This window comes from Microtus pennsylvanicus, chromosome 7, assembly GCF_037038515.1.
Source record: "Microtus pennsylvanicus isolate mMicPen1 chromosome 7, mMicPen1.hap1, whole genome shotgun sequence".
NCBI classification, from domain to species: Eukaryota; Metazoa; Chordata; class Mammalia; order Rodentia; family Cricetidae; genus Microtus; species Microtus pennsylvanicus.
In genome coordinates this window covers 1,388,502-1,396,445 of record NC_134585.1, presented here as the reverse complement: position 1 = coordinate 1,396,445, position 7,944 = coordinate 1,388,502, and positions in this window count along the sequence as shown.

The window sequence follows — 7,944 nt, the reverse complement described above, 5'->3', positions numbered from 1 at the left end:
GACCCAGCATGCTACTATAATTAAAATAATAATTGAAAAAAAAAAGACTCTTTGCTTTTGCACTGGATCTGGTCTCTCGGTAGTGTTTGGGGGTCCTGGCTCTGTGCAACAGCAGCTGCAGCGGCACCAGCATTGTTCTTCCCGTAGAGCCCCCCCCCTCACTCCGGAGACTCTCCTCACATCTCCTCCACAGCTCCAGGTTCCCAGCTTTTGTGAGCTGTGACTTGAAGGGACAGGTATTCAGCACAAAGCTCTTAGCACAAAAGAGATTTATTTGCCCCGAGGGACGAAAGACAGGAAATAAGAGACAAAGGCAGGAGAAGGAGGATGTGGGAGAAGGGGAAGGGACAAGGGAGAGAAGGAAGGGATGTGTGTCTCAGAGGGACAGAGGACCGTCTCTGGTGAGGGAAGAGACGAAAGTGGCCCAAGGCAAACGCTGGTTAATAAAGATGAAAGGGGAAACCCTCTGTTAGGATGAGGTGTTTAATTTTGTTTGTGTAAGGAGCTAGAAGATACCCAGTCTCCTGAGTAGATTAACGTGAGCAGTCTGGGTCATTTATTGAGGTTGAGATGCTAAGCCGATGAACCATATCTTCAGATGTAACCTGTTTCTATACAATCGGTGCCAAGGTGCCTCCCAGCCAGCTGCCAAGGACTTTCAGGGCCATGGATTTAGCCGTGTATCACAACCTTCCCCAAACCTCTGCACGACCACCTTTATCTCTAACCCACAATCCTCCCCCACCCTTTTGTCGGCCACCGTGTTCCAGGCACTGTGCTGGCAGTGGAATAAAGACGCCCACTAAGAGCCCCTCCCTAGCTGTGGGTCCCTATAGCCCAGGGTGGTCATGGCTGAGTCAGTGCCCACATCTGAGCTGAGCCTATCTACACAGTCATCGGAGTGAGGTTAGTCAGTAGACGGAAGACTGGATAGGAACACAGGGTGCTGTGGGAGGTTCAGCGTGGCCTGGAATTTCATGTCCTGCAGACCCAAGCCCTACCTACCAATTGTGTGGCTTTTTCTCTACACTTCTATTCCTTTCTGGAAGTGACCATAGCCAGACAACAGACAAGAATAGATGGCTCACTGATGTTGGGTAGTTGTTTGGTTTCTTTGAGACAAGGTCTCACATATTGTTGTCTGGCTTCAGACTTACTACGTAACTGAGAATGACCCTGATCTTTCTGCCTCTACCTTCCCAATGCTGAGATTAGAGCAAGCATCGCTGTGCCTGGTTTGATGTACATGGCTCCTTTGGTATAGAAGACCCTGGGTTTAATCCCTGGAACCACATAAAATAGGTATGATGGTTCATGCCTGTAATCCCAGCACCCAAAGAGCAGAGGCGGGAGAATCGGGAGTTAAAGGTCACCTCAAGTACACACCAAGTTTTTGGCCAGCTTGAGAGCAATGAGAGAGAGGGAGAGAGAGACTTTAAGCCTCCTTCTCCTAGAAATACCCCCAGTTCACTCCATCTACAAGCAGAGCAGAGACCCCTGGCTTCAGGATCCACCCCCGTGTGAGTCATTCCCTGCGTGGGTCTTTAGTGCACTTATCTTCACGCCCAGAAGGTCAGACACCTTTGAACTACTGGAAGAACACTAAGCACAAAACACAGAGATCAGGAAAGAAAAATGGAGCCAAGTCAGGGAATCGAGCTCCTGTTGATTTTGACCCAAGTCCAGCTTCAGCCCAGCCAGGACGAGAAAATCTTGCCCAGGAACACCAAAGCTGAGGGGAGGAGGGGGAAGAGTCACAAGCCAAACTTGGGACTCTGGTGGAAAAAGATAAAGTTTAATTAGCTTGTTATAGCGAACAAAAGGATTGGTTCTACATGTTTTGTTCTCTACACTGTAGATAAGGAGTGGATTCCTCTGCGACCTGGAGTGGGGATCTTCACAGCCAGGTCTGAGGGGAAAGTCTGAGACACTTGTTTTGTTGTGGAAAATCAACCAAGGGCCTCACATTTGGTAGGCAAGTGTTCTATCATTAAGTTATAGCTGTAGCCCTGATAAATCTGACTACATAAAGGTTTTCATTTATTTATTGGGGGAGGGGAATGCTTACCGTGATGGGCGTGGAGGTCAAAGGATAACCTGCAGGAATCTGTTCTCTCCTTCCACTGTGTGAGACCCAGACACGGAGCTCAAGTTTTCACGCCTGGCCGCAGGTGCCTTCATCTGTGAAGCCATCTCACTGGCCTGTACATAAAAATTATCATCAGATGTGGTGGCACACGCCTTTCGTCCAGCACTCAGGAGGCAGAGGCAGGCTGATCTCTGTGAGTTCGAGGCCAACATGATCCAGGACAGCCAGAACTACACAGCGAGAAACTATCTCAAAAACATCACCACATTTTTTTTTCATTATATGTGTGTGTATCTGTGTGTTTGTATGTACATATGTGCATACATATGTGTGTATTTATATATTGTGTATGTGTGTGTATGTCTGTATGTGTATATGAGTGTGTATGTGTGCATGTGTATATGTATGTTTGTGTGTATGTATTTGTGTATATGTATGTATATATATGTGTGTATGTATTTTTGTATGTGTATATGTGGAGGTGCCTGAGGAGGCTAGAGGCATAGGTTTCCTGGAGTTGGGGATACACATAGTTATGAGCTCATTAACATAGATAGGAAGCAAACATAGGCCTTCTGCAAGAGCAATATATGTTCTTAAGCCCTAAACTACCTTTGCAGCCTCCTTATACATAACATTTTAGAAGGAAATCTTGTGACGTTCAAGGGATACAGTTCAGGGTAAAACCCTTGCGTCACACACACAAGGTGAAGAGAACCAGTTACATTATCACATCAGCCCCAGAGCCCCCACCTAGAAAAGCAAAAACATGGAAGCAGTCCGCAATCGAAGTGAAATGAAAAGAGCAGGCACCACAGACAAGTGGCTACGTGCCTGACATATCTACAACTTTGAAAAGTGAAAACACACAACCAAATGTTCCCATAAAAAGAAATGCAAAAGAGGTGTTGGGTCTTGCCTCTTGTAAGAAACACAACACTTTGGTACTGTGTCCTGCAAATCAGAGCAGAAAGAACTTGAAGCCTGTCGGCAGGAGTGGCTGGCAAAGTTGTGAGCACCAAACCTCTAGGGCGTCATTAGTGGGACGCAAAGAAGGAACCCATGTGGCAGTCGTTCCAGAGCTGTAGACACGTGTCCTTTAAAGCAATAGTACTTCTAGGAATGCACTTTTGAAAAAATTCTCTGGCAAAGGCTAGATGTGGTCGCGTACATCTTTAATCCCAGCACTCTGAGCTGGAGGCAAGTCGATCTCTGCAAGTTCAAAGCCAGCCTGATCTATATAGTGAGTCTCAGGCCACTCACAGCCACAAGACGAGACCGTCTTCAAAACAGAACGGGTAAGGACCCATAATCCGTGGGAGTTTGCTCCCAATTACTAAGGAGGCTGATCCAGTGAGCTCAGGAGTTGGGGGGCAGCCTGACAGTGGGGTAAGCTGGGTGTCACTGCCCAGGGTGCCGAGGATGCTGGTGTGTCTGGGAGCTGGACCATCTTCTAGGGGAACAGCTGAGGCACTTCCTGAGAGAGTGGAAGATACAGGACTTGTTTTTGAAAACCAGTAAGTTCAATGCGAATCCTGCAGGGAGCGTGTGGGAGACGAAGCAATTTCACTTACAGACATGGCACACCTCACAGAAGGAGAAGTGTGAGAGAATGCCTGTGTCTCCATCTTGAAGGCCCTAGCGCTAGGAGTCTCAGGAAGGAAAACACCAGCCCTCAGTCTGCGCCTGCTCTACACGGAAAACACCAGCCCTCAGTCTGCGCCTGCTCTACAAGGAGTTTGCCACTGACCAGGAGATCGGTGGGCAGGGGCCAGTGTCGCCCGAAGCCTTGGAGACAGAGTTGGCAGAACTCAGGCTAGGAAGCAGCAGGGGGACGAACACAAACTGGAGAGGACGTGGCAGCTACACCTATAACCCCAGCCTTACAGGAGGCTGCGGCAGGAGAATCACCAGGAGTTCAAGCCCAGCATGGACTACAAAGTGAGACCCCATCTCAAAACACAAGGAGGGCTGGGGTTGGTGCTCAATTGGTTGGATGTTTCCTTAGCTTGCCCAAACACCTGGGTTTGACTTCCCAGCACAGAATAAACTGGGATTGGAACCAAACAGTACTAACCTTGCTCTCAGGGAGTGGAAACGGGAGAATCAGGAGTTCAAGGTCATCCTCAAAATGAATTTGAGGCCAACCTGGAGTGCATGAGACTATCTTAAAAATCAAACAAATGAGCCAGGCGGTGGTGGCACACGCCTTTAATGCCAGCACTTGGGAGGCAGAGGCAGGTGGATCTTTGTGAGTTCGAGACCAGCTTGGTCTACAGAGCTAGTTCCAGGACAGGCTCCAAAACCACAGAGAAACCCTGTCTCGAAAAACCAAAAAAAAAAAAACCAACCAAACGAACAGAAAGAACCTACCCCAAACCAAATATAAGGTGCTAAATGCTATCTATTATTACCAGCAGTTCTATCCCTTTGGAGTAGTGTGGCACATGTACACCTTATCCGCCTAAGACCACAGGATCTTTCCAGCTTGCTCCCTGCTCTGGGCAGTTTCCCCAGTTATTATATGAAGAGGAAGTTGGTCAGGCTGATCTCTTATGAAGAGGAAGCTGGTCAGGCTGATCTCTTATGAAGAGGAAGCTGGTCAAGATGATCTCTTATGAAGAGGAAGCTGGTCAGGCTGATCTCTTACGAAGAGGAAGCTGGTCAAGATGATCTATAATGAAGAAGAAGCACCTTAGTTCGGGATGAGAAGAAGGTAAGATAAACAGAAAGACACAGATTATGATATAGAGGGCTGGAGCGGTGGTTCGCGGTGGTTAAGGACACTGGCCAGCTGTAGCAGAGAACCCAAATTATTTCCCAGCACTCAGTGGGTAGCTCACAACCGTCTGTAACTCTAGGCCCAGGAGATCTGATGCCCTCTTTAGGGGCACCATAGAGGTCAACTTGGGCTAGAGGCGACTCTCCGCACCGTTCTCTGTCTCAGTGGAATTTATTTCTAGTTCCTACTACACGACCCGACCCGTGCTAGGCTCTGTCCTTCATGCCTTCCATGCGAAACCTTCAAAGATAAGAGATCTCCAGCCTAGGGGTTCAGACTGTAAAGGCCCTGGTTTCCAACCCTAACACCTTGGGTTTAATCTGAGGGACCCACAGGGTGGAAGAAGAGAACCGAGGCCTGCAAGGCCTGCAAGTTGTCTTCTGATCTTCACACACACACACACATGCAGACACACAGACACATACACACATGTACACACATGCACATACAAACACATATACACACACTCACACAGACAGACACACACACGCCCGCACACACACAAACATACATGCACACACAGACATGCACATACAGAGACACACACATACACACAAAGCCCATACACACACACATGCACATACATACACATATATATACACACACATGCACACACACATATACACACACATGCACATACATATACACACACATGCACACACACATATACACACACGCGCGCACATACATACACACACACATACACACATGACCTACTTCTGTGGTTTGCAACAGTCCTTACCTTGGTAGCCACAAGCAGTCCCACTTCCCGGAGTCAGTGAAGCAAGAAGCCAAGCCCAGCGAGCACCTGTGCCCTCCCCCCGCCCCCGCAATGAGGAGGCAGAACATCTACTGTGAGGAACTAAATGGCCTAATCTCTCAACTGTACCCAGACGGGAAGTTCTGTTCCTACCTGAATTCTAATAGCTCCACGAAGGTCTTCACAGACCACCGAAGCAGAAAAAAAGGTCAAGTTTTCAAAGTCACATTCTTACCTTGCTGGCTATCCACAGCGAGGAGACTCATGGTAGGAACTTGTGTGCCCCTTCTCTTTCCTTTTTTTCTTTTTCCTTTGAGACAGTCTCACTGGGTAGCTCTGGCTGGCCTTGAACCCACTATGTAAGCCAGGCTGGCCTGGAACTCACTCATAGAGATCTGCTTGCCTTTGCCTCCCAAGTGCTGGGACTAAATTTGTGTGGCACCAAACCTGGCCTTTTTCTTTTTTCTTGTTTTGACAGGCACTCACCACATACCCTAGACTGAACTTCAACTCCATCTTCCTACCTCAGCTTCTCATGTGTGAGTCTATACGGGCCTGCAACAGCATGCTCAGATGAGGAACAACCTTCAAAACCTGGCTTCGAAGACTAGAGAGATGGCTCTCTCTCTCTCTTTCCGAGACAGGGTTTTTCTGTAGCTTTGGAGCCTGTCCTGGAACTAGCTCTTGTAGACCAGGCTGACCTCAAACTCACAGAGATCCACCTGCCTCTGTCTCCCGAGTGCTGGGATTAATGGCGGGCCCACCACCACCCGACTGCTTTTGCAAAGGATCAGGGGTGGTTCTCAGCACCCAAACAGTGACTCTCAACCACCTGCAATTTTATTCTAAGGGATCTGATGCCTTCTTTTCTCTTCTGTGGGTACCAGGTACACACACAGACATACATGGAGGCAAAACACTCATAAAGAAAAAAAATAAAATAAATAAACCTTAAAAAATACTTTGTTTTTTGTGGAACCTATACCCCCAGAAGACTGTGGCCTGAGTTCTCTGGAAAAGCTGCTGAAGCCCCTGTGTTCCCGCTGACTGGCCAGAAGACTCTGGGGAGCTGCAATGTTGCAGGCCCTGAGGCAAATTTATCTTAGTCTGTCTTCAGTGTCCTTAAAAGCCATTAGCTACCAACTTCTAATCTGGCCTAACATCTTGTGGTTGGCAGGTAAATCTTCCAGAATGTTTAAACTTAGGAAACCACAGGCTCCAGCCAAGCCTAAGGCTAACCATCAGAAAGTCTCTGGTATCCAAGATAGCCCACAGCAGAGATTCCCCAGCTTGGCTGTACCCACCTACCAGGCGTCGTCCCCCCCGCACCCCGTGTGCTCCTAAGCGCCTTTCTTTGTTCTGTGACTATTGAAGTTCGAGAGCCTGTTCCACACAGAACATGCCATGTCTCATCACCTGAACCCGTGTCCTGGGCCATGGGCATTTGTGTTTGGCCTAGAGTAAACTGTCTCCAAGAACAAGAGCAGTGTTTTGTGTCAACAGAGCCGTTGCTAACACTGTAGTTAGAGCCTTAGGAGGCCAGAGAAGGGGATAGTTTTTAGGACTCATGAATTAGGGTAAACTAAAGACCGACATTTTGATCTTGAGAAGCCCAACTCCATCTCGCCATGATAAATATGGATATTTGGAAAGAGGTTTGAGAAATTGCTTCAGGAAATGTTTCTCCTCAGCTCAAACCCTCCACAGAGTGAGATGCAAACCTCAAGAGAAAGGCGGTTCACGGTTAGCATGTGGTCAGAAAACACAAACAGGAAACAGCATAAACACAGTGGGGGGACCTGGAGCTGCAGGGCCCTCCCAGGGTTTTATAAAGGCCAACCATGGGTCAGCTTTTACCCCCAGCACGGCCTGTGACTGAGTAGGCACCAACCTGTCTTGCATTTCAGGAAGGGTAGAAATGGGGTTGGCGGCTGGCAGAGTCTGAACTCCCGGAACAAAGGCGTCCTGTTGGTAAGACTGGGCAAGAACGAAGCGGGCATGATAAACATGGCTGTCTTTCCAGCACTCAGGATGTGCAGCCGGCAGGACCAAGAGAAGTCCAAGGCCAGCCTTGCCTATGTAGTGGGTTCAAGGCCAGCCTGTGTCACATCACACACCCTCCTGTGAACACACACATGCACACATGCACACGCATGCACATGCACATGCACGCACACACGCATGCACACACATGCACGCATGTTAGAGTCCAGAGGCTGATGATGGTTAACCCCTGAGCCCACCTCAGGAGCAGGCTCGAGGTTCATTTCGCCAGAGCCTGTCTCTTACTAGCTGCACACATGGCCTCTGCTC